General features: G+C 34.3%; 1 protein-coding gene and 1 pseudogene across 5 annotated transcripts in view; both read left to right on the forward strand.

Moving 5' to 3' along the window:
* The window catches only part of EPHA7 (EPH receptor A7), a 166963-nt gene that overhangs the window by 110996 nt on the left and 29305 nt on the right, over positions 1-26662 (forward strand). The window lies entirely within an intron of this gene.
* On the forward strand, positions 20652-20781 carry LOC113928208 (annotated as a pseudogene).

Here is a 26662-nt window from a genome sequence, read left to right on the forward strand (position 1 = left end):
TTCTGCAGTGTGCAGCATATGGTGTTGGAAAATGAATGGTGTCCAAAGAGAAAACATAGTTTTAAAAATGCAATTGGCAGTTGTAAAAATAAACAGACAAAAATCTTTAAGGGGCAATGTTATATGCATGATTTTATATAGAAAACTAGGAAACATTCTCAAATGACATAATGAAAACCTCAAAATATAGAAAGGTAGACAACACTTACTGCTTGGAATTCTTCATACCATAAATACATCAAACCGTCTTAAATGAATTTATATATTCAATGTGATTGAAATCAGATTTCTAATACAGTGTGCGCATGTGTGTAAAAAACTCCATTCCTAAACTGAATGAAAAGGGAAAATGGCTAGGAATATCTAAAACAATTTTGGGGAAAAAAATGGTAAGAAGATGTAGTATCAAGCTATGTAATTAAGAAAATATGCTGTTAGCAAAAGACAGGTAAGTACCCTCTTACAAAAAAGACAAATATCTTAAACATATATGGAAATATAATCTATGACAGAGGTGACATAATTAAATAGTACTACAATACTATTTATTGTACTGCACATAACAAATAACTACTAATTTCATAGAATGAAGACAGTTGTGAAGAGAAAAATTATAACTTAAACAATTTTGAAGAAAATCTGGAAGGTTGTCTTTATGGCCTTTGATAAGAAAAGAAATTTCCAGGAAACGCAGTCCGTAAAGAAAAGATTGATAAAATTTACTGTGAAAATGAAAACATAAGTTACATGATGGGCAGTAGATGTTATATATATTTGACAAAGTAGGGTCTGGTAGTTTATATTAAAAAAATACTAAGAAAAAGAAAACCTGTTATATGAAACTGAAGAAACAGGAATGGGTAGTAAATCAATAAATAGGGAAATGCAAAAATCAACAGCAATGAAAAACCACTTAACACATAAGAGAGTAAAACATTAATTAAAAATATAACAGAATATCCAGTGTTGTCTCGAATGCATAAAAATGGAAAATTTTATAAATTCCTGATCAAAGTAAGAATTTATAAAACTGCTCAATGTGGCAATATCTGTTAAACTGAAAAGAATATTACTAATTAAACTAGTACACACATAGTCACAATGATTCACTGTATTTTCTGTAATTAATTCTTTACAAATAAAAATGAAGATTAACTTAAATGTCTATTAAGAGAGTGGCTGCTGGATAACAATTTTCTTTCTATGTTTAGAATATGTAGGGATTCTTTTTTAATTTCTTAACCTAATTTTGTCCAAAATTCCCTCCCTCCTTCTTTCTCTCTTCTTTTTCCCTCTCTCTCAATTTCAAAAGTAATCACACTTCATAAGATTTGGAAGATTTTTTCAGAGAAAAATTAATTCAAAACTGTTAAATCTGGAACTTTGAGAAGACTATCAAACAAGCCAATCTCTTTTAAACTACAAGTGTCACATATTTCAAGTGAATTCAGTAAAATATGAATAAGCAAAACAAAGGTATTAGTTGTATATACTTTCTGTAGACTTCTCAAACTTTGACTTATTGTTGGTGCCCCATGTGAACCTTTGCCTATGAACAGATGCATTGAAAAAGTTGGGTTTAAACTAAGCATGAAGAAATAATAATTAAGCGAGGTATAGATGTTTTGGAGAGCTGGTAAACTGCAATTAATGTAACTGTAGTTTCCTATGATGATATATATTATATTCATATGTTCTTTGGTACAAAGTAATATTTAACAAATGTGAAAAGTGTTTAATGTTTAATGAAGTTGTAACATCTTAATCTTAACTTTTAAAAACCTGTTTATGTTGGAATACGTTCACCTTAAAAAGGATCACACTAGTTACCCATCAAAAAATGTGCATTTCTCCAACACGTATTCTTCTTCAATTTTAGTATATCAGTAGTTATATATAAACCAAGTTTTTGATACATCAGAATGGAGTTTATTTTCTTAACAATACTTGTCACTGAACTTAAAGTTAGACTACCTTGACACATTTTCCCTGATGCACGCCTATTGCAGGGGTAAGGAAAATCCTTATTATATGGAAAAAAAAATTAGTTTGGTATATTCTATTCAGAGTCCTGGGTTAAAACCTAGGCTGTATTGTCATCTCCACATTCAAAATCATAGTGTATTAAGACTTTTTCCACAGCTAACATCCTTGAGGTTGACATCTTCTTGTGACTGAGTAGATAGCAGCAAGAAATTCAATTACAGCAAGCCGGCTCTGTCATTGCACCTGTCTGCTTGTGCAGGAAATGATTTGTAAATTGGGCTTTATCTTTCCCATCCCATAAATCTCCTGTCCATAATTGACACTTGTCACCACAGATGAATAGTGGGAGAAAGAAAACAGAAAGTAAATGAGTAGCCCACCTGGGAAAACGATGTCTTGTTGCCTTTGGGAGTCATTTACAAACAGCGGTACCTACGGGCCAGAGTTTTTATCCATGAGCAGGTGGCAAACATTTTGCTATTGAAAAATACAGTGCCGGAGCAGAATCACAACAAACACTAGACAATCGAGTGATAATTAATATATAATATTTTCCAGGGAACAAAAACATGTCTTCCAAAGAAACAGAAGCTTTTCTTTGCTATTTTTGAGGCCTTCTTATTGCCATTGCACATTTGTAAGTATCAGGTTGGTGTCTGACCTGTCAAATGCATTCATGAAGCAAGCATTTTGCCTGTTTTGGAAGTTGATATTGTCACTTGTTACACAACTCAACATCAGTTCAAAGTTGTTTAATACCAGTGTTGACAGATTGGTTTAAAAAAGACATAAGAATGACGATGTTTTCTTTCAAATGTCAAAGAAAGGAACAAGGGATTTCATAAAGATGATCTTGGAGCAAGCACTAACCATAAACACATGACAGATAAACCTTCATATCTAATTCTCCTAAATGACTTATTTAATTTTATATTTCTTTCTGAAGTGTATCTTACATTGTGAAACATGTATATTTTAAAACAAGAAAAATATTTCAGAATGTATTAATAATCTCTTGATACTGAAATAGCAAAGTATTCTGAAAAATCCTTCTTAAGTTACGCCAAAATTTTGATTGTTTTAAATAAAAAAAATAACCGCATGTGCAAATAAATTTAAAAACATCAAATATTTTACAAACTAAATTATGAATAACAAAAGTCATTGTGTATGCATCATGTATGGCTTTGCATAGTGTTTTCTACATATTGTTTTTCTGTAATTTAATTCTTAAGTGTGTCTTTTTTTATCAATATTTTTAATAATCTCTGACTTATTAGGAAAAAACAATTTATCATTCCATTGCAGTTTTGCAGGAGCCAGAATTATTCCTTTCACCTGTATGACTTACAAATAATTCTAACCAAAAGGGTAACATCTTCATCAGTCTCTGTCCTCCCATAGATCAGCAAATTATAAAGAGTTGATATTTGTCCTAAAATGGGAGCAGACGATTAGAAATGGAGCACTGGCAAGAGCATAGATTTGACTTAAATACCTCTACACCATTTACTGCTTCTGTACCTGGGGTTCCATGGGCTGTTTGCCTACCTACCTAGCATTTACAGAAGTTGTAAGCATTCTGTTATTTTTATACTACAGAATGAAAGTTTGTCTGAGGAAGTTAACTTACTTCTCTGTAGATTATTGTTAGTGTAAAATAAATGATTTATTTATGCCTACTTTAGTATGCTGGGCTTATAAACACAGTGGGGAATTTCTGGGATATTGATCTAAAGCAATAAGCATTTATAGCATAATACAGTGGTACTCCATAACCCTTTATCAGGGTCAGCTTTGTCATTTGGCAACTTGACTGAAGAACAAAGAAAAACCTGTCAGTACAAACAAGAGTCCTGCATTTTTTTCCCTGCCTTTTCTTAAAGCAGCAGTTTTCAATAACAAGTATATCTGCTATTGTTATCTAATGAGTATGTTCAGTCTAGACATAGATATTTAAAATGCTCAGGTGATACCAACAATAGCAGGCAGCATTGAAAATAGAGATGTGAATATTGTTGTATTCACATGACAAATTGATTTAGAGCTTCTTTAAGTGGATACATTACTTGTCCAAATGTGAAAAAAACCTTTCAGTTTTTTCCACAAACATGTATGAAGTGTGTCCTTTTTGTCTGGTACTCTACAGTGTCAGGGATGTCCCTACCCCAGGGGAGCTCATATTCTGTAAGGGAGGAAGGCATATGAACAGGTAATTACCCTAGATGAAGAATACACCAAGTACTGAGAAGCTGAGCCTTTGGTTGTCTTGAAGTCGTGAGCAGGGGGTTGCTGGCAGGCTAGGGTATAAGGATTTCCATGTAGAGGAAATCAGGCAGCCATAACTATGGAGGAATGAAATAGCATGAACTGTTCAAAAGAGAGAGAGATTTTCCTTTTAAAGAAACTTGGAGGCATTTTGCAATCCTGACATATAGGTATGAGAAGGAAATGATGGGTAATGGTACTGGAGGAGTAAACAGAGGCCAACCATGACAGACCTTGGATACTGTACTAATATTATGGTAGCTACCATCTACTCTATACTTAGATATGTGAAGCACTTCCCATCTTTTCTCATTTTATGCTTTCAGCAACTCGATATTATCTTAAAGCTCAATATTATCTCCATTTGAGAGGTGAGAAAACTGAGTCATAATGGAAATGAAATGTGTCCAGAGTCACACAGCTTACGGTACCCAACATTGTGACTCTTAATTGGGATTTATTAAAAGCACTTCAAAGTATCAAAATAACATATCAAGATATGTTTTAAAAGGTTATAATAATGTTATTAAGAAGTGTTAAGGTCATACTTCCAAATCAGTTAAATTAACAAAACAATATTTTAGCAAAGAAAATTCCCTATAATCAGAAAATATTACAGTTTATAGTTAATATCCAGAGTTTAACATATAATACTTCATATAGTAAATGTCATCCTTACATTAGAATATATTTGCATGGATGATTTCAAATTTTGTAGAGCATTTACCAAGTCATGTTCAAAATAAAAATAAATTATGTAGGACATAATAATTGAATAAGACAGTCCAGCTGTGCACTTTAGCAGATGCCTAAATATGGTATATCCTTGTGGACTTAAAATGTTCAGGGCTCCAAATATATTGCATTTAAAATATTTGTTAAATTTTAAAATGCCAGTTTACATTAAAACAAATGCAAACAATGTAAATGAACGAATAAGATGTCATTTGACATGTTTATTTCTCCTTTAATTTCTTTCCTAATAATACTAACATTTACTGAAAGATTGCTAATTCCTAAGTGCTGCACCGAGTGACTTATATTCATTGTCTTTCTAAATCCTTGCAACACTTTTTATTCCCATTTTGCAAATGAAAACTGTGTGACTCAGAGCAGTTTAGCAACTTGAGCAAAATGGTATAACTAGTAAGTGGCAGAGTTGGGATGGAATCTTTTCTGTGTGAAATCAAAACTTGTGAAGTTGGAGGTGGCATTATTAGCAATGCATTTTCTTTCTGTTTACTATAATTACCCAAATATACATATAAAAAAACCAATCATAGTGGTGGTGGTGGTGGTGAATTTCAAGCATGGGAAATCAAGTTTAACCTAGACTGATCTGAAAATAGTTTTTCTTCTAACTTTGGGACATAATGGAGTTATATATTTTTGCATGCATGTGCGCACACAGGTGTGTGTGTGTGTGTGTATGTGCGGGCATGTGTGTGTGTCCTCACCACCAACTGTCTCACAGTCAGGTGTCCTTTTGCACCTTATCAAAGGAATAATGTAGTTTTCCAAAAGGATAGTGGGCAGAAGCTAACTAACGTAATAGTTCTCATTTCTTCAACACATAACCTGGTAATCTGGCACCAGAAAAATATTATTTGTCTGTTACATAATGGAATGGTAGAATATCAATCTCTTTCACAACTTTTAGCAAATATTTTATTTGGCTTGTGTGGCTAGATGCTTAATGATAATTCTCTTTTTTGTTTGACTAAAAAACAAAAAACAAAAAAGCAAAAATAAAACTCCCAAACCATAAAAATCTTAGACTTCTGTTCAATTCAAAAGGTTTTATTTTATTTTTATTTTTTTAAGTTTTTGCTTAAATTCCAGTTAGTTAACATACAGTGTAAAATTAGTTTCAGGTGTACAGTGTACAACAACCGTACAAGTACAGTATTCAACACTTCCGTACCACACTCTCTGCTCATCACAGAGAGTGCCCTCCTTAATCCCCATCACCTATTTCATGCACCCACCCCCTACCCACCTCCCCTCTGGTAACCAGTAAGTTTGTTCTCTGTAGAGAGAGGCAGATCAAAAGTTCTTATTTTAAAATACTATGGAAGGAAACTTCTATTTACAGTAAATTCTTAGTAGGTACAAACCATACAGAATCTGCTTTTCATTTTTCATTGATAGGTAGGACAAAATGTGTTACACAATTGTTTCTGTTTACCATCCAAGGCAATTTAGAACAAAAAAAAGTAATGTGTTCAGAAATTTGATGGAGTTTTCCAGAGAAGTGTACCACTGGACAAATTTTATTAGTGGACAAAATAGAAAATGTACACATTTTAAAAAGGAATTAAACAGTTGTCCAGTGAATTGCAAATATTAAGTAAACATCAGCAGGGTACTATTTACAACACAGAGAGTTGTGATATATTTCAATGTTGTAGTCCTTGCCTGCAGTTGTATTTTTTGTTTCATATCATTTAATGATGATGATGAATCAAATTTCTATTAACCAGGAAGTAGAATTATCTTTAATGAATCATTCATGTAACTTTCTGCCAGGACTCTAATCTTAAAATGCCTGGACAGTGGGGATCCTGAGGAAACTTGCTGTGGCACTGAGTGAGATAAGACTGTCATGTGAACGTGTAGTGGAAAGTGCTCAAACCCCTTCACTGCTTCACTTCTCAAGAACAAAAGTAGTTTGTGAATAGTCTACTGATTTAAGACAAAAGAGATAGAGGGCTCTTGGGTGGCTCAGATGGTTAAGCATCTGCCTTCAGCTCAGGTCATGATCCCAGGGTCCTGGGATCGAGTCCCGCATCGGGCTCCCTGCTCCTTGGGAGCCTGCTTCTCCCTCTGCTTCTCTCTCTCTCTCTCTTTGTCTTTCATGAATAAATAAATAAATAAAAATCTTTTAAAAAAAAGAAAGAGATAGAAAAATGAATAATTAACATAAAAATAAAACTAAGAGGGGAGAGAGAGAGTAGAAGAGGAGGAAGAGGAGAAGGAAGAGGAAAAGGAAGAAGAAGAAGAAGAAGAGGAAGAAGAAGAGGAAGAAGAAGAGGAAGAAGAAGAAGAAGAAGAAGAGAAGGAGGAAGAAGAAGAAAAAGAAGAGGAAAAAGAAGAAGAGGAGGAGGATGAAGAAGAAGAGGAAGAGGAAGAAGAAGAGGAGGACGAAGAAGAAGAAGAAGAAGAAGAGGAAGAAGAAGAAGAGGAAGAAGAAGAGGAGGAGGACGAAGAAGAAGAGGAAGAAGAAGTAGAAGAGGAAGAAGAAGAAAGAAGAAGAGGAGGAGGAAGAAATTCTTTCTATTCCAGAGGAAAATTTTAGATCAGAATTTTGTAACAAAAATGAACCATGGTTAACAATGGTCCCTTAAAATTAAACCTGGCAAATTGACCCACAGAATTGAGGAACATCTAATGCTATGTCTCATATGTTAACTCTTGTTTGAACAGGGAATTGAAGTGTTAACAATTCCATACCTTTATTAAATATGGAGTTTATTTTTAGAAGATCTCAGTCAATAAGATTTCTGAGAATGTCTTACACAAATGAGAAATATCTTTAAAAGAATGTATAAATCTTTTATTTCACAATACCTTTCTGTAGTCACCACATGAATGAAATTAGCCATAGTATTTTGTTGGTAATAAATTGCTAACTACAAATATGAAGAAATGTTTAATAAATATCATTATGTATATGTATATATATTATACATGTTCATATATATAACTTATATTTAAAAGTCATTTTTATGACTTTATGGTTAGAAACTATGAGGGACTATAAGTATTCTATTACATGAAAAGTTATTTAGAATAAAAATTAAGATAGGTTTTATAAATAAATGTATACATATATCATTTTTGATAAAAAATAAGAATAGGTTTAAACTAAAATCCCTCATTATAATAACCATTTAAATAAAAATTCAGGAAATTGAAACTAGCGTTTTTTCCTTATTACTATTTTTTAAGATTTTATTATTTATTTATTTATTTATTTATTTATTTATCTATCTATTTATTTGAGAGAGAAGAGAGAGTGGGGGGAAGGGCAGAGGGAAAGGAAGAGAGAATCTCAAGCAGGCTCCCCCTGAACACTTGCCACTTGACCTCAGGTCCCTGAAATCATGACCTGGGCCAAAATCAAGAGTCAGTTGCTTAACTGACTGAGCCACCCAGGTGCCCCTTATTACTAATTTTTTAATTGGCATATAATTGACACACGATGTTATGTTAGTTTCATTTTGATGGGCTTTATTTTATTAACAAGTGTATCATATATAACCGATGATTTTATATGTCCTACTTGATCTCCAAAGTCCTGTGCAGCAGGTAGAACAAGATAAAATGAGAGAACTTGGTTGCATGTGGGAAATTTTTTTAATAAAATAAAATAAAGCCCCAGAATACCATAAGCAAAATTGTGCTAGGTACTTTTAAAAGCTATTAGTTTAAAAACTATTTTAATTAATAGTTTGAATTTGTTGGTATCAAAATTTGTCTTAGTGATATACTGAAAATTACCAAAAATTAATTGCTGACTTTCAGGTTATCCTAATTAACATAGATTGGAATCATTAATTTATTCCTTTTTTTTATTTTTTATTGTTATGTTAATCACCATATATTACATCATTAGTTTTTGATGTAGTGTTCCATGATTCATTGTTTGTTCATAACACCCAGTGCTCCATGCAGAATGTGCCCTCTTTAATACCCATCACCAGGCTAACCCATCCCCCTACCCTCCTCCCCTCTAGAACCCTCAGTTTGTTTTTCAGAGTCCATCATCTCTCATGGTTCGTCTCCCCCTCTGACTTACTCCCCTTCATTCTTCTTCTCCTGCTATCTTCTTCTTTTTCTTTTTTCTTAAAATATGTTGCATTATTTGTTTCAGAAGTACAGATCTGTGATTCAACAGTCTTGCACAATTCACAGCGCTCACTGTAGCACATACCCTCCCCAATGTCTATCACCCAGCCACCCCATCCCTCCCACCCCCAACCACTCCAGTAACACTCAGTTTGTTTCCTGAGATTAAGAATTCCTCATATCAGTGAGGTCATATGATACATGTCTTTCTCTGATTGACTTATTTCACTAAGCATAACACCCTCCAGTTCCATCCACGTCGTTGCAAATGGCAAGATCTCATTCCTTTTGATGGCTGCATAATAGTCCATTGTGTATATATACCACATCTTCTTGATCCATTCATCTGTCGATGGACATCTTGGCTCTTTCCACAGTTTGGCTATTGTGGACAATTTATTCCTTTTTTTAAATCATTTGAAATTTTGTGATTTCTCCCTTAAAGAATTGCAATACACATTGCAAGCAGTAGTCAAAAAATGAAGTCTGATCTTAAGGTATACATACTACACCACAAAGTCCTATGAGATATTTTAGCACAGTAATTTGAAAGAAGAACTAAACTGGAAGTTAAAAACAAACAAACAAACAAACAATAAAAACACACATTTGCTTCCTAGAGGAAAATTTTAGATAATTTAGAGTTATCGTTTATTCATTAAGCCAGAATTTAATGGGTACCTAAAGACTGGGATAAATAGTGGGGACATATTGGCTAGCCAACCCAAACATGACCTCCCAACCTTATGGATCTTACAGTCTAATGGGGGAAACAGATGTTCATCAAATAATCCTACAAACACATGTAGTTTCCAGCTCTAAAGTGCTGTAATAGGGGATTTCCTAATTCCAGGAGAACACATAATAGATTGGATTGTATCAGAGAGGAGAAGAAAAGTTGGGAAAGATACTCTAAGAGGAACTGTCAGAATGATGTTTTAACTCAGTGCAGAAAGGAGCCTGACACAGCTGAGGAATAAAATAGAGTACCAGACACAGAGAATGAGGGGAGATTAAACATGGTGAGGCTGCAGAAATGATGGAGAGTAAGTCATGTTAAGAATTTTGGTTCTTATTCTAGAAGTCATGAAAAGCCAATTTTTAACAGCTTTCATTAGATACAATTTGCATACAATAAAATTCACATGCTTCAACTGTATAATTCAGTGATTTTTAGTAAATTTACAGAGGTGTGTAACCATCACCATAATCCAGTATTAAAACATTTCTGTAACCCCCAGTAAGAGCCACCATGCCCATTTATAGTCACTCTTCATTCCTACCCTGTAGACCTAGCCAAATACTAATCTATTTTGTGTCTATATAGGATCATCTTTCTAAATATTTCATGTAATAGAATCATACAATGTGGGTCTTATGCATCTGGAATTTTTCATTAGCATAATGTTTTTTGAGGTTCATCCATGTTGTCCCATTTGGCAGGACCATTCATTTTTACAGATTAATACCATTCCCTTGTATATATTCTATCTGTTCATCAGTTGATGGACCTTTAGGTTGTTTCCATTTTTTTTTTTGCTACATGAATAATGCTGTTGTGGACAGTCAGGTTTAAGAATTCATGTAGACTTATGTTTTCTCCTGGGTAGACAGGTAAGAGTGGAATTACTGGGCCATATGGTAACTTGATATTTAACTCTTTAAAAATTACCAAACTGCTTTTCCAAAGTAGCTGCTCCATTTTACATTTCCACCAACAAAGTATAAGAGTTCGTTTTTCCACATCCTTGTCAACACTTGTTACCATCTGCCTTTTGATTGTAGCCATTTTCATGGGTATCAAGTGATATCTTAATGTGGTCCTAATTTGCATTACCTTAATGACTAATGAAAATGAGCTTCATTTTATGCAACCTTGAGGGAATTTGACTTTTTTTGAGGAGAAGAGGCTTGCAAAGGACAAATAAAAGAATTATCCACACAGAAAAGCTAGAAGAGTATGTCATGGAAGCCGAGGAGAAAAGGAGAGAAAGATTAATATTATTGTTACCAAGAATCCAATAAAAATGAGGACTGAGAACAGTACTATAGTGTGGATAGATGAGGGCATTGGTGGCCTTATCGGCAGGCAGCTCACTGGATAGGATGAGGTGGACCTAAACGAGACTGGAGAAGGTTGGTGCATGAATGGAAGTTGAAGAAATGGAGAAAAAGAACCTAGACAACTTTTTTTGACATATTTGTGTGTAATGGGGAGAAGTCTCTCTTCCATCTGCTGAGGAAAGGGAATGTAAGCTTGAGAAATAATTTTATTTCCATGGGAGAAAGTTGAGTTGATGTAAAATCTGCCAGGAACAATCTCATGTCAGGAAGAGGTTGGTAATATAAAAAAGAATGGGTCGGGCGCCTGGGTGGCTCAGTTGGTTAAGCGACTGCCTTCGGCTCAGGTCATGATCCTGGAGTCCCGGGATCGAGTCCCACATCGGGCTCTCTGCTCAGCAGGGAGTCTGCTTCTCCCTCTGACCCTCTTCCCTCTCGTGCTTTCTATCTCTCATTCTCTCTCTCTCTGAAATAAATAAATAAAATCTTTTAAAATAAAAAAAATAAAAAATAAAATAAAAAAGAATGGGTCATTTGTAGCATAATAAATTTATTCATTTACTTAGCATATACTAAAAGCCTATATATGGATGGTGGTTCCTTGATAGTACTATGAGTCACTGTGAGCCCCTCTTTTTCACATAGGAATTTCTCAAGTATAAAATGGTTAAGTGAAATAATGTCATTGAAAGGTATTCTTATAAAAAGTTCTGTATTTATGTTAGCTAACCTAAATATTCATGCTGTCTAGTAAATGTTTAAATCACCTGATACAACCTTTTCAGACCTGCTGTTGCCCTGCTCATGTTTCCTACAACTCTCTTGTCTACAGGGAAAAACCTTACCTGAAAATCACTCCCTGATGCAGCCAAACAATTTCCCACCTTACTCTTCTCTGTGACAGATAAAGACCTAGTAGTGTCATAAATATCTCGCCAAGTCCTCGTTTATGTAACTTTACTCGTTACACAACCTTACATGAGCCAGTGCCTTTGTTTAGGAATCTGAATGACTTCCTTTGGTCCTTACTGTTCTATGTTCAGAAGAGACATTCATTGAGGAGTTTGGGGAGAGGGGTGGGAATCAAGAGAATAATCTCCCTCTCTGCTATGGGGAAGATGAGGGTGGCAGACACTGCACTTTCCTCTTTAATATCAACTTCTTTCTTTTCATTGTTGTTATTTTTTAGGGCAGCAGGACATCCAGCTTAAATTCTAAAAAAAAAAAAAATCCCTTTCCAGTCTAGGGAATGGAATGAATGAGACGTAAACAGAAGATTGCTAGAGCTTGCTGGGGAAGTTTGGCTTTCCTTATTTAGATCATGAGCATTCCACGTTGCCTTTTTATTGTGTGCCAGCACCGTGGATGTGAGAGCTGTAGGAATAGCAACAGCGTCCTATTGCAGCCATGAGGCAAAGGACACAAGTATCATCTTTAAATCCTGGAGCCACTGAACAAAATACAGCAAACTGCCCATCTGCAGAATACATTTTTTTTTTTTTTTGGCAGCAGGAAAACAAAAACAAAAACATTAAAGCACTGTGTATTTGGTTGTTGTTGTTTTTTTCTACTTGCAGCCAAACAGACTCCAAGTCAGGGGTACACAAACTTTTTCTGAAAAGTCCTGGATAGATAATAAGTATTTTACATTTTACAGGCCATATTTTCTCTGTTGCAATTCCTCATCTTTGATATTTTAGCACAGGAACAGCCAGAGAATATGTATAAACAGATGCATCTATGTTCCAATTATTTATTTGTAAAAACAGTTGACTAGCCAGATTTGGCTCATGGCCACTGACCCCCTGCTCTAACTGATAAAAGGTAAAAGTGAAGATGTTTACATAATTGTATTTATGTTCTAGTTAGTTACTGACATGGTTATTTCTTGGTGGCTGGATACTACATAGGAATAAAGTAAAAACTCCGTAGGTGGCAAGAGGAGAGAAGCAGAAGGCAAGCAGAAGTTGATCAGTCTCTATCTCTGGCTAAGAGACCTCAGAATTTTAGGACGAGATCTTAATTCTCATATGGAGCACCTTGTTCAGTAGTAATTACAAACACATTGTATTCATTGTATTGGTTTTTCTGTTTAATAATAGTTCCTAGTATTCAAACTGGATTGTTTAACTCCTTTTCTGAACTAGTGTACAATATTTAGGGTCAAATATGTGTTTGTGTGCTAACTTGGCAGCCAAAATGCTATGTATAATATTGTATCTATGAAAAATGAAGTCCAAATTACAAACAACTAAACCTCAAATTAACTTTTGGAACCAAACATTCATGAATCTGTAACTCTCCCTGCATAGAACTATTCATTATAAGCTAGATTTTCCCAGTGCATAGAAGTGACTCCTTGGGTATAAATTGGCCACTGGGTAAACTGCATTAATTTTCTCTTGAAACTAAAATATTGCTTAGTAAATTAATGCCACATTGCACCATTGGCATCATACAGGTTTAGGGAATTTAATGAAGTTTTCATTTATGCCTAACTCCCTAAGCAGTGTCTTATACACTGTGAAACAGTGACTTTAAAATACAAGCTACAATGGTAGTTGAAACATAGTTAGCAGATTCTATTAAACGAAGTGCTCCAGTTATAATAAATTCCTGAAGTCCACTAATAAATCACAACTGGTATTGAGAACTTATTATCAAGCACTATGAATTTGTTAAGTTTATGCACATTGGAGAGAAAATATATTCACAATACCTAGAGAAATTGAGGTGATAACATTTTACACTTAACACAATTTAAATGAGGTAGTTTCAGTGAGTTTTGAGATACTTCAGGTTTATTCTTTTTCTTCTCCTCTTCCTTACCCTGAGCTTCTTCCTTCCTTTCCCTTCCCTTATTTCTTTCCTTCTTGAATAATTCAACTTATAATAGAATGGGATTAAAATTAAAATCAAAATTAATTTTAACACCACCAGAGTGATGATTTGGGGGAAAAAATATAAAAATAAATAAAATAAAATGAACAAAACCACAAATGGGGAACAACTTCTGCAAAAAATAAAATTGTTAGATAATATTCTAGAAAGTAGGATGGTTTGGGTACATACGAATTTTAGGCCTAGAGAAAAATAGAGTCAAAAACAATTCATACCAGAGTAGAAGATACAGAGGAGAGAGAATAAAAAGAAAAAAGTATGAAAGTATGAAATCGATAGCAGCCAGAGTATAATGGAATTGGTCATTCTCTTCAATCATTATCAAGAACTTTGAGATAGAGTAAAAGAATGGCATAATATGGAACTGTCAATCTTATATTCGCTGTCTTAGGTTTTGGATTGTATGACTTTAAACATATTTATATCATTCTATAAGTGGATTCACCCTCAATTATATATCATATAATGAAGTGGCTTTCAAAATAAGTTTAAAATATTGATTAATAGTAATTTACAGAGGCATACTTTATATCTTTACTTTGGTACATTCATACGTACATACGAACACTTGCATGTGAAACATTTTTATGAAACTATTATGTGCAATGAACACTCAATTGTTATTCTCTTTTATTAATTTTTTTAAACTTTTGGTAGCAATAGATTTTATTGATTTTACAATAATGAAAAATAGTGGTATCCTGGAAAAGGATTTGGGGGAGGAACTAATGAGCTCTGAATGCAGTGGAGTCATATAGCAAGCACACAGTGGCAGTCAGTAATGCAAGTTTTATTCTAATGGAAAATATGATGTTTTCTGAAAATATGTAACAAACACACTGCTTTAAGGCAAAACTCATGTCTCCTCTTTCTTTAATATTCTTCTTATTGACAATGTTCCTCTTAGTAAACAACCTTCATATTTAAATACATGCTTTACTTCTCCAGAAAAATAATTTGTGTATTTCCAGAATATTGTTATGATATACTGAACAGTATTTTAAACATTGTGTAGATATTTAGGGGAGGAATTAATGAGCTTGCTTAGCCACAAATTTACACCTATGTAAACGTGTATAAAATATTAGTATATATTATTACATAACTTAAGAATATTCATGTGATTTCATGATATATGTAATAGTGTATAAATTAAACTTATCTAAATAAGGGATTATAATCATGTACATATTGTAAGGCAATATAGAGTAATCGAATACAAATATCAAATAAAATAATTTAGACAGTCTATTTAAAATCAATTAATAGGATATTCGTGTTATAAAGAATGTAGATAGTTATGAATATTATAATTAAAGATATTCACAACATTAGCATTTGGACTAAATTAACATTTCAAAAATTGTCAACTGTTATTACAATATTGTTGTGATTGAAATACAACACAATTTTTTCTTCATTTATAATAAAACATGTTCTAAGACCAATGAAAATGTACACAACTGAAAATGTTATTTTGATGACATGTAAGGGAGGTTTTGGTCATTAACAAATGTGTGTTATTTATATTATATATTTATACACCCACACATATCTCTTATTCTATTTAAGGGTTCATTTTAATTATTAAAAAAGGTCTGGTTGTGGGCCATAGTCACATTGTTGGCCTTATAAATAACGTAGTCATTAAGATGTTGACAGAAAAATAAGTTAATTTGGATTTGGAGAAGTAAATATTTACATGTTTGAGGCAGATGTAAATAGAATTTAGACAGGGAAAGAATTTCAGTGTCTAAGGAAAAAGATGAGTAAAAGCTCTGCACTGTAATGTGAGAGCAACTTATTTTCCTAAACGAGAATAGACTGATTCTGAATCTTAATTCTGCTACTTACTGTGGCATCCTAGGGAATTTGTTTAAACTGTCCAAGCCTCAACTTCCTCAACTACAAAATGGGAAAAATAATATGCACTTTGCATAGCTATTGTAAAGTAAATATGACATATAAGCATGACAGTAAGTATGCAAATAAAGTGATTATTTGAATGTCTGATAAATAAATAAATAAATAAATAACGTAGTCTTTAGCTATCTATAGATTCCTGGAAAATTAGAGATGGAGCCAGATTACCTGATAGAACATGTGATGGTGGCTTTTAAAAACTATCCTTCAAAATATTTGCTTTCTTACCACCCAAAATAGAGAAGAGGTTTGCTTCATCTGTATTTTGCTCTCAATTCAACATATATTACAATATTTTTAAAAAGATGCGTATTGTTGGTTTCCTTCCTGGTTTGATAGTTATTTCATTTTTTTTAAGGATATATATCCCTTCCAAATGACTTAACATTAATGTCTTTCTGTCTAGCTGGTACATATAAAATAGTATAAATTTCTAAATTTTAGAGATTGAATAAAAATTCTCAATATAATATTTAAAAATGTAACTGTTGTCAGCATTTATTATGGAGAGCACTGGAACCCCACCTTGAAATGACAATTTATGTTCCTCCCAAAGCTGCAAAGGAATTGTTCTCAAACTCAGCTGTACATTAGCTTCATCTGAGAAGCCTTTGAAAAATACTGATGCCTGACTCTGACCTTAGAGTATTCTGAAATGAGTCCCAGGCATCCATAAATCCAATACAGACATAAAAGTATAGGATAATAATACATAATATTTTGTTTTGAGTTCTTAGCATGTGCCAGGAATGGTCTTAAGTATTTAATATGTATCTATATATGAAATTTCTAGAACAATTATATTTATGAAGTATGCAATCTAATTATAGCTCTTTGAAAGCTGAGAAAGCTAAGGCACAGGGAGGTTCAAGGTTGCACAATCTGCAAATAAACAATGGAACCCATGAACAAATCCAGTAGACTAGTTCACGGGGGCTATGCCCTTCACTCCTACACTCTACTGCTTCTTTAAGTTTCCTGCCTTCAAGGAACATGAGAGTAGCAGGGGGGATTTTCAAAAACTACAAAATAACTAAATGTTACATCATGTAGTACTGTCAACAAGGGAAATAGTATTTTAGGGAAAAAGTAATAATTCTGTATTAGCTGAAGCAGAGGAAAAATGATTCATTAAGTTGTGACTTATTGGTGGAGGCCACTAGAGAGAAATCATAGGCTGAGTCTTGAATCAGGCTCTGTTGTTATTTAGTTAATATAAAGTTATCTCTTGCGGATTATAGACCTGACAGCAACATTCCTGATAATTAGTTTAATATGTAGTTATACCAAATAGTGAATTAGAAATGATTTTTTGTTTTGTTTTGAAACAGAGAAAGTTTTGTGTGGCTTGCTCTTAACTGCCTCCCAAGAATTTACTGGCCCTTGGTTCACATCTCATCTATTTACTTGTGCATTCAAAATGTACATATTCACATTTTAACTCGTTTTCTACATTTAAATCTCCTTGAAAGTGAGAACTTTGGCCTCATCATCTTTATGGTCCATTCTGTTCTTTGTTTACACTATATGCAGTCATGAAAAATTTTATGTTGAATTTATAAATGAATGAAACTCTCATCAGAAATCAGTAACAATGTTGTTAGAGTGATCTTACCTTCTGGGCATTTTAGTGTAACAGTGAAGGATACTTAAGACTAATGCTAGAATACTTTTAAAAGACACTGCTACTCAGAATGCTAATATATGGTAAGTGGCTTGCCCCAGAAAGAAAATCACCAAGGAGCCTGCAAAGAAAAAGAAATGCTTCTTTCATCAGGAAAGTTTTGCTAAGTAGAAGATGTCAGCTGAGAAATAACAAAAAAGTACTTGCTGCCATAGATGTACATTTGACACAAATTCCTCACTCTGCATAGCCCACTGACTTACAGCTGCACTTGGAGTAGCCAGTCTGCACTTAGAGTGGTACCATCTTAAACATTTAAGTGATAATAAATTTATTTATTACTCATTTCCTTTTATGAAGCAATGACTCTAAATGAGTTTTAACAATGGCCACATTTTGCCTAGTCAGTCCAAATAACTTCACCCACCTTTTTTCTGGCAAGCACTAGATTGCTCTGAAATATTTTATTCTCCTTAGAAGATTCATATTAAATACTGGTTTACCAGCAGTTTCATTGTGTCATAATATACAAGAGAAAATGGGAAAGGCCTATGTTTATTGATAAAGCCTGGTCAAGTACATCATAGTATAATAAACATAGTTGATGAAAGAGCTATGCAGATCCGCATGTGTTTAATAATGCAATTTTTTATTTTTTTATTTTTTGTAAGATTTTATTTATTTATTTGAAAGAGAGAGAGAGAGCACATGAGAGGAGGGAGGGTCAGAGGGAGAAGCAGACTCCCTGCCTAGCAGGGAGCCCAATGCGGCACTCGATCCAGGGACTCCAGGATCATGACCTGAGCCAAAGGCAGTCGCTTAGCCAACTGAGCCACCCAGGCGCCCTAATAATGCAATTTTTTAAATGAATTATAAGGGAAAACATCAGGGTTTTGAACTGTGCTATGAGAATAATGCCATTCTTGTAAAAAATGCATATGCTTGTATGCACGTAGACTATTTCTGGAAAGATTTCAAAGAAACTGTTGCTTTAGGGAAGGGTAACTTTGTGACATGGGACCAGACGAGGAGGGAGTCTTATACCTTTTGAATTTTGTAGCATATACATGAATTTGCCCTTTTGAAAAAAAAGTAATTAAAAAATTATCTACTCAGTTTGACCTCTTCTGGTATCTGCAGGTTCTAGGACTATTGTATTGAGCAGATCCCTTAGGGTCTCTTCATCATTATGGCACATTGTGGATTCTTAACAAATGTTAAATGAATGAATGACTGCTCAGCTTTCCTCCTTCTAGTGTCTGCTCTCGCCTGGAATTATCATGCTGTAGTTGAAAACAGATGGGAAGTAGACCTTAAAAACATGGGATTCAATCTAAAATCTGCCCCCTGAGCAGATGCCACCTAATTTCTGTAACCCTCAGCTTCTTCACCAATAAAACAGAACAATACCTACTTCACAGGGCTGTAGTACGGAAGGAAAAAGATCATATACATATACATTATTATATAAAGAAGATTATATATATGAATGTTGCCAACTGTAAGGATTTATAGAAATGCCACAGTGCCCTGCATCTAATAAATGCCAAATACATATATATTAAATAGAACATGGTCCCCAATTTGCAATGGGTTCGACTTACAATTTTTTGACTTACGATTTTTTAACTTTACAAGGGTGCAACAGTGATACATATTTACTAGAAATGGTACTTCGAATTCTGAATTTTGATCTGTTCCTGGGCTAGTGATATATTGTATGATCCTCTCTTGTGATACTGCTCAGCAGCCCTGAGCTGCAGCTCCCATTCAGCCACACAATCCAAGGGTGAACAGCTGATACGCTTACAACCATTCTGTTTTTCACTTTCGGTACAGTATTAAATAAATTAGATGAGATACTCAATACCTTATTATAGAATAGACTTTGTGTTAGATGATTTTGCTCAAGTGTAGGCTAATCTAAGTGTTCTGAGAATGTTTAAGGTAGCCTAGGCTAAGCTATGATGTTTGGTAGGTTAGATGTATTTAATGCATTTTCAACTTAGAATATTTTCAACTTAGATGGGTTTATCTGGCCATAACCCCATCGTAAGTTGAGGGAAGATCTGTAGTAAAAAGTAGCATAACCTATTGATTAAAAAGATAGATGAAATATATGACTTAATATCAAGGGTCCCTTAACCTCTCTGAATTTGTTATATTAGGTGATCATTTACTCCTTTGTAGGTATGACTGGCTTGAATAGTATAGCTAGTTCTGAGAAGCTTCCTATTTTATACCTCCGGGCTATATAATATTTCATTTTATTTACATTGAGAATTACAATTACATTGTAATTATATGAAAATTACAAATTAACCACTCATCAATTAACATTTTGGAAGTTAGCAGGAGTTCCAATATATGTTTAGGACCAATAGCCACAGTAGCTTTCTCCACAACCCTTACCTCCTTGCCCTTATGGCATTTTACGTAGAGATTCTGCCAGGAAGTGCTAACTCCTATGGTAATTAATTAAACATGCAAACAATTAGTTCTTAATCATCAGATGATAACAGAGAAGAAAATTTTATTCTCAGCCAAATGTTTTGTCAGATCATTTTTACAAAGATGTTGTGACTATTGCTTTAAAGAAAAAGGCCATTCTTAGTTATTCAAAGAGTGGAGAAGTGACTTTCGTTGTCCCGGTTATGTATTTTACCACTCTACTGGAAATGTATTGACATGACTTACATATATACTTGGCTTGGATTACAATCCGGGATGCTTTCTTTTCCTGCGCTATTAGGTTCAACATCATATTCACTTTTTTTTTTTAAGATTTTATTTATTTATTCATGAGAGACAGAGAGAGAGAGAAGTGGAGGGAGAAGCAGGCTCCCCGCTGAACAGGGAGCCCGATGCAGGATTCGATCCGAGGACCCTGGGATCATGACCTGAGCCGAAGGCAGACGCTTAACCATCCGAGCCACCCAGGCGCCCCTCATATTCACTTTTTCAGAGAACTTTCAGATCTTATTTTTAGCTCTTACTGAAGTTGTCTTTTTAATAATTGTTTTTAAATTTATTTAGAAGCTTTGAGCAGTGGCAGTATCGTAGCCAATGAGGTTTATCCGAGGCATGATTATTGCTAATTAAATTTATTTAGAAATCTCTTCTGTGATATATCTTATTATATTGTATATCTTACATTTTGAGTAAAACATCATCATCCTAGTGGGTGTGTTAAATAGGTAGCAATGCAAAGTATATAATTTAATTTTGAAAAAGATCAATTCTTTTTCCACTGATTTTTTTCAACTACTTACAGAATGAGACTTGTCTGTTTTAGGCAAAGATTATGCTTCTATCCAACCAAAAATAATTTGACAGACAGCTGTTGCAAATTAATTGTTCATAATTGCTGCAGACTCAATTGCCCTTTGTCCCTGCACTTTCTCTTTCATATAAAATTTTGTATTTATTGCTCATAATATTATTAGTGACCCTGTTTTTTTCATACCCGGGAAGTTAAAGTTAGTGAAATCACGTGTTAGAACTTTTTTAAAAGATTTATTTATTTATTTGAGAGAGATAGAGCACATGCATGAGTGGGGGGAGGGGCAGAGGGAGAACATCCTCAAGTGGACACCCCGCTGAGCGTGAAGCCCCACAGGGGCACTAAATTTCAGGACCCTGAGATCATGATCTGAGCCAAAACCAAGAGTCAGATGCTTAACCGACTGAGCCACCCAGGTGCCCCACATGTTAGAATTTTTATGTATTCTAACATACCCTAAAAATGAAATTGATACATTACATGATACTCAACTGGATCATGTCTACTTATGGCCTAGTGTTTGTTCTTGAAGTAAATTTCTATATATTTTTATACATTTGTTCTGTAGTGTAAAAATGAAACATCTGTGGGGAAGAGTAAGAAAGCTAAAAGTTGCATTATAAAATGCTAAGCTCCTAAGATTACACATATTTGTTATTTCACGGATTGTTAAAAATGCATTCCGGGGACGCCTGGGTGGCTCAGTTGGTTAAGCGTCTGCCTTCGGCTCAGGTCATGATCCCAGGGTCCTGGGATTGAGCCCCACATCGGGCTCCCTGCTCAGCGGGAAACCTGCTCCTCCCTCTCCCTCTGCCTGCTTGTTCTCTCTCTCTCATTCTCTCTCTCTCTCCCTCTCAAATAAATAAATAAAATCTTTTTTAAAAAATGAATTCCGTACTGGATAGCAAATAAAGCATTAAGTAAAGACTATTATTCTATTATTGTCAGATTTGCATTTAACTGTGTTCTAAAAATTTCATTTTTACTTTTTGTATTTACCTAATGGAAATCTAACAACTGTCAATAGTATTAACAATTTGAAATGCATGGTGAAAGGTCATTTCATGCTTGTTGACTCATCTTACCTCATTGTATTGTTTAGAAATACAAATACTATTTTTTCACTCACAATTCTTTATTGAAATTCAGTTGAGAACACTTAACTGTAGTAAAAATAATGACTAGTATAAATAAATTACTTTTTAAATCCAATATCAAATTCATGAGCTTCATTGAAGTTCTCTTACAAACACACACAAACACACCTTTCTTCCAAATGTATATTGGAGATTTTTTTCCTATAAGACATTGCATTCTGACTCCTAATTAAGATCAAAATTCCTTGACTCTATGCTATTTCAACGTAAAGTCTGACAGATCATGTTATTAAACTATCCTATTTTATCTATTATCTTATAGACTTCATTAAAATTACGGTAAGTCTATTTTTGTTTTTTGTTTTTTTTTTACTATGTGTATTAGCTTTTTCTGGCTACCATAAAAAAAAACTACCACAAAAACCTTAAAACAACACCCATTTATTATCTTCGAGTTCTATGGGTCAGAAGTCTGAGTGCAGTGGGGCTGGCCTCTCATCTCGAGGCTCTGGGGAAGCATGTCCAAGTCCATTCATGTTGTCAGAATTTAGGGCTTTTGTACTTGCAGAATTGTGGCCTCCATTTCCCTTCCTCTGTCAACCAGGGCCAGTCTTTGATCCTAAAATCTATGATCCTAAAAGCCGTGTATCTTCTCATGTATCCCATGTGGCCCCTCCAGCAATGGCAGGTTGATTTCCTCTCATGTTTCAGATCTCCCTGGCTCCTCCTTCTATAGCATTTCTCTGACCCTGGCTGGAGAAATTTCTCTGCTCCTAAGGGCTGACATGATTAGATTGGGCCCACTGGCAAAGATCCAGGATAATATCTTTATTGTAAAGTCTATAACCTTAACTACATCTGCAGTGTCCCTCTTGCCATGTAATGTTGTATATTCACATGTTCCAGAAATTAGAGTATGGACATCTTTAGAGGGCCATTCACCTATTCATGCAATGTTTTTAAATTGTCTTTTTCCTCCACTTCATGCTGGGAAATTTTTCCATACCTGTAGGTAAATTTAATATTTTAGTGGGAAAAAAAATGGAGACTTATGAATATTTTCCATCTTGTAATTTAAATATATCTGCTATACTTGGATTTTAATTAGAAATTGATTAAGGGGCGCCTGGGTGGCTGAGTCATTAAGCATCTGCCTTCGGCTCAGGTCGTGATCCCAGGGTCCTGGGATCGAGCCCCACATCGGGCTCCCTGCTCGGCGGGAAACGTGCTTCTTCCTCTCCCACCCGCCCTGCTTGTGTTCCCTCTCTTGCTTCGTCTCTCTCTGTCAAATAAATAAAATCTTAAAAAAAAAAAGAAATTGATTAAGATCAAAAAATCTTATACCAGTGCTTGAAGCTCAAAATCTGTAAAATGTTGATTGGTTCAAGTCTGTACATAAACCCACCATTCTTACTGATTATATTTAAATTCAAAGCCTTCTACTAATAATTGCAGCCCACAGATTTTACCTTTTGGCCTGTTATTAGATTTCTGATTTCCTTTTGCATCAACTTCATCAACTTTGTTCTTATGCTGTTGAGATTTTCCACTTGAACCACAGAAACCATTTTCTGAATTTTCTAAGATTGTCTTTCACTGTCAATTGCAGAGACTCTGTACAGGTACCCGATAAGTCATGAGAATCTTCCATGTGTTTCTTCCATTGAAATTAATTTTTATATTTGAATATCGCTAGAAACTTAGGTGAGAAATGAATCTGTTAATCGTTTGTTAGAAACCCTATTAAAGGGGCACCTGTGTGGCTCAGTTGTTAAGCATCTGCCTTCGGCTCAGGTCATGATTCCAGGGTCTTGGGATCAAGCCCCGAGTCAGGCTCCCTGCTCAGTGGGAAGCCTGCTTCTCCCTCTCCCACTGCCCTTGCTTGTGTTCCCTCTCTCACTGTGTCTCTCTCTCTGTCATATAAAATCTTAAAAAAAAAAACCTTTAAAATTTTATATTTAAAAGCTCCTCTCTATGTGGTATTTGTTTTCCTACATTTTCCAATTTAGGAAATTTATTATTGTTGGTTACTATTTTTTAGCTTCACATCAATTCCCATTACAGTAGATTTTGTTTCACTTTGCTAATTACAAAAATTATAATTTAAATATCACAACACCTAATTGGATCTTAAGTATGTATATAATTTACTTGTAGACACTTCTTTTCAAAATTAACTTCAGATTGTAGTTAATTGGGTATTTGGTGTAACAGTGAGTGTATTGGTGAATTGTTACGATATGATTAATTAAATCAACTATATTAAGCATAGAAATCATTATGTCTTAAGATTGAAGAACCTTATGCCACTTCAATTTTACTTTTACATAGAAGTTTATCTGAAAATAATGACTCTGTTAGAATCTACTTGCTTAGAGATGTTGTTTATAAGGTATATATCCTTATGCCTAAGATATTGAAACTCAAGGGAAAATATTATCAATTCTCCTGTACTAAAATGTTGCATTTGAAGGACATAAGACAAAGATATTTCCTATCTTGCATTTTGCCTATTCTCAAGGGCCATGTGCTAGTACTTCTAGCTCTGACCCTCTTAAATGTGTGACTCTATATTGTATCAGCAGGGGACACATTTTTAAAAAGGAAATATCCAGAAAATCAGGAGTATAGTCATTTATAGATGTGGCTCCTTGTACAAAAGAGGGAAAAGTCACTATTAGTGGTGTGATATGGGTTTTAAAATACCATATGTTACAAATGTATTTTTGACATCTTTTTCCCCCAACCCTCAAATTACCATAATTTTATTGGTAAAAGTTCTTTTCCAGGATGAAATAATGATTATAATTGTAGTGTGTAACTTGCAGAAATCAAATCTCGTTCTATACTTAGATTTTGCTGCAACATATCAGAAACTAAATGAGGTACATCTATACCCCACGTCTCCTCCATACCCTGAAGAATTCAGTGTCTCTTCACCTTACTTTTTAGGATAAAGACTAAGCAAAGTGTCGTATAGTTTGCTTTACACTGAAAATCACATTAAGCTAGGTGTGTTGTTTGAAAGAGACCTAGCTGGCACCTCTTAGCTCTCTACCTGTTTCCAGCAAATATATTTCCAAATGGCACACATCATAAACCCCAATCAGAGACCAGCAGCTTTACTGAGTAATTCAGTGTATTAGCTAATGCAGTATTCTTATCTGTGCTGCATTCTATTTTTTTTACTGGAGTTTAAATACAGATTTTTCTGAATGATTTTAAGTAAATTAGACTATTGGAAATTATTTGCTAAGTAGAAGCTCACCTCAAAATTCGTTGGGGTTTCTGTTTCCCCAGGCTATGGCTTGAGGACGCAGCCTCTAACATCTCGGGCGACTGAAATATGCTAAGCATGTTCTGGATGGAGAGACAAATCACTTTAGAAACAAACTCTTCTTCGCTGCATAGATTCAGGTTTTAAAAGTCATGGCAAAAATAAGATTTCTTATTAGAAATTTGTTTCATTGGAAACATATCAGAAACGCATTTAGTCTGTAAACACAGTCTGCTGAGTACTTCAGCTGCATCCCCCTAAAGGGAAAGTTGTTCCACTTAATCTGCCCTAGTTACGCTTCTGTTCGTAATCTGAGAGGAAATGGGAATCATGCATCTTCCATGTCCTTCCCTCAAAATTGCCATGCCAGAAAGAAGTGAAAAATGTTTTTCCTAGACGTTGATACAAGCAAATATTAAGAAGTAGAAGTAACAAAATAAAGTCAAAGGGATAAACATCAGAAGCTTGCTTAAACAGCTTTGGCCCCATATAATTGCTTTTCTGTCAGCAGGATTATTAACAATCTTGGACATCTGAAAATTAAATTAACAGGCTGAAAATATTTTACAGAATGAGATAGAGCATGATACATGAAACATAATGACCCCACTGAAATTCAGCCAAGCCAGTGCAGCTACTCATTTAGACAGAGAAGACAACTAGTTAATCATCACCGAGCAAATTAGACAGAGCAAATTAGTTTACTACATTCCGCAGTCTTAGCTACCAAAAAGAGTATATGCCACTAATGAGAATGAAAGGACTCTAAGCATATTATTATCTATATAGAAAGAGAAAGCAAAGTTGTAGCTTGAATTGCTTCTATCAAAGCTTGAAACCCAGGTTACGTAGACCCAAATTACATGTGCAAGAGTCTTTCTGTGTGTGTGTGTGTGTGTGTGTGTGTGTGTGTGTGTGTGTGTGTGTTCACACACATTTAAGTAACGGTAGCTTTAGCATTCTCTTGCATCTTGACCTAATGAAGTGTAAAAAATTTTTCCCAAGATTAATTGGAATTCTTTGGGAATACACATACATACACACACATACAGTTAAAACATAAAAACATTTTTAAAAAGTGTGATCCCTTTAATTGACTAAAGTAGCCATTTCATATAATTTTTTCTTCCACAGTATTAAACTGTTTTTTCTTTTAAGAAGTGTATTGCCACTGCATGTGAAGTAAATATTTGGACTTAGTTTATCACTGGAGATTAATCTGAAATCATATTTTGTAGCCTTAATTAGCATTCATTTGCTTAATTGTCATTTTCAGCCCCATCATTTCCATTTTTCACTAACTTGAACAATGCTATCTTCTGCTGTTTGCACTTTAATTTAAATTTCTATTAAGGTTTATGAACAGTAATAAGGTCCTGTTTGAATATTCA

The sequence above is a fragment of the Zalophus californianus genome, chromosome 7 (genome assembly GCF_009762305.2).
Source record: "Zalophus californianus isolate mZalCal1 chromosome 7, mZalCal1.pri.v2, whole genome shotgun sequence".
Classification (NCBI taxonomy): domain Eukaryota; kingdom Metazoa; phylum Chordata; class Mammalia; order Carnivora; family Otariidae; genus Zalophus; species Zalophus californianus.